Below are 1,935 nucleotides of genomic sequence, written 5' to 3'. Positions count from 1 at the left end.
AGTAACATTTAAAAATGTTTGACGAACGTCCAACTAAATTGTTTTAGAAAAACGTTAAACGTGTTTGTGCTAACGGAGAACATTAGCCTATTAAAGACCATAACATTGAATTAACGTTCTATTAACGTTACTGGAATAACTTTCGCCAGAACGCTAGTCAAAGTTGTGAGAACGGTCCCTGTTAGATAGGAGGGAATATTTGTTTATTTGTTGAATATTTTTTAGTCTATGCAAAGAGTGATTAAACAGAAACAATAATCAGATTTAAAGGTGTGATTCTCATATACATTTAACTGTAAGATCTCCATGGGCAGATATTATAGAAGTGAACTGATGTTTGGAGCTGGAGCGTCCGACTCCCCCGAGCTCGTCACTCGTCCTCATTCCAGCTCAGAGAGAAACAATAGTTTTCTGTGGAGAGGAGAGATGACATTCAGGCTCATTAGCATAGCACACAACACACTCTTTCACTGTCTCACTCTCTACAATCCCGAACTGAAAGAGATCCCTCGCTAACCACCACCCTCAGAACAACATTGTTTCATGAGAATAAGAAAATCAGGATCACTGAGGATCGCCAAAATTACATATTTAAACGGTTTTTTTTTTTCTTGAAAGAAATTCCTTCATGTCTTAAAATATCTTGAATGTAACTCAACACCCTCATTTAGTATGCACGATTCTATGCAAATGAGCCCCGCCTCCACTCACTCACTCACTCACTCAGAGATCCGCTGGTTGACGATCACACGTTGATCTGATTGGTTACAAGGTAGTGTGTGACGTCAGAAACACCAGCGATTTCAAACCGTGTTTTTGAGACTGTCTTTGGCCCTATTCGCACGGGATTAGTATTATCTAGGGACCTCTAGTCATTTGTAATAATTGCGGAGGTTGTCTGTGATCTTGATCCCGTGCGAATCGGTCATGTCTGTAAATTGTAAAGTAATAATTCCCCCGCAAATGACCGACCATATTTCGCCGAACACCGACGTTCTGTGATCATATTAGTCCCGTGCGAATCGGCATCTCTGATTTTGTCCAGGATTTGGCGAGGCTGTATATATATTTATTTATTTTTCTCAAGGTATCTTTCCTTTGCGCCTTTTTATGAATCGTTCGCGAAGAATGGAAGCTGCGCTGGAGTGTTTTACAGTGTTTTGGGCACTGGGTCGTATCGCACACCGACACCGTATACAATCTGCAGAAAAACGAGAAAGCTGAAAACCACCAGAAGAGTGAAGACAAAAGGAAAGATTAGATGGATGACATATAACAGCATGCGTGAAGTAACATTCTTCTGTTTATGATATATCATGCGTACATCTAGACCTATAACGACAAAACATTTCCAAACAATAGCCTACCAAAAATAATGCACAATCAAGCCAGGGGGTTTCACATCATAAATCGAGTTTAATGTTACAAATAAATCAAACGTAAACCTTGAGCTATTAGATTTTAACCTGGTGAAGTGTTTTTTTTTAATCCATCTAACCAGACCCTCAACCATACGCAAAAAGCCATAGTCGTCCACTGGGCTAAAATAAATATAATATGGGTATAAACTACAATTTTTATATCCGGGTTCCGGGAGAAAAGTCCGTAAATTCGAGTAAAATCACAGGCTTCGCTTATCCCGTGCGAATGCGCCACACGAAACTCAGATGTCGGGGGTCATTTCTAAATCACACGAGGTCCCCAGATAATACTAATCCCGTGCGAACAGGGCTTTTGGTTCACTGCAGTTATTAAGCAGAAAATACTCAGCAATGCTGTCGAATTATGAATTTACACATGGTGTGTGTTAAAGCAGATTAATAACACCTCATAGACACTTAAACTACATTAAAAACTTATAACTTTATAACAAAATAAACATGAGAAAAGCAGGGAGTAACTGAGAACCTCAACAAAGAACAACACCAGACAGAG

This window comes from Phoxinus phoxinus (genome assembly GCF_949152265.1).
Source record: "Phoxinus phoxinus genome assembly, chromosome: 15".
In the NCBI taxonomy this organism is placed as follows: Eukaryota; Metazoa; Chordata; class Actinopteri; order Cypriniformes; family Leuciscidae; genus Phoxinus; species Phoxinus phoxinus.
This window is presented reverse-complemented; position numbering follows the sequence as displayed.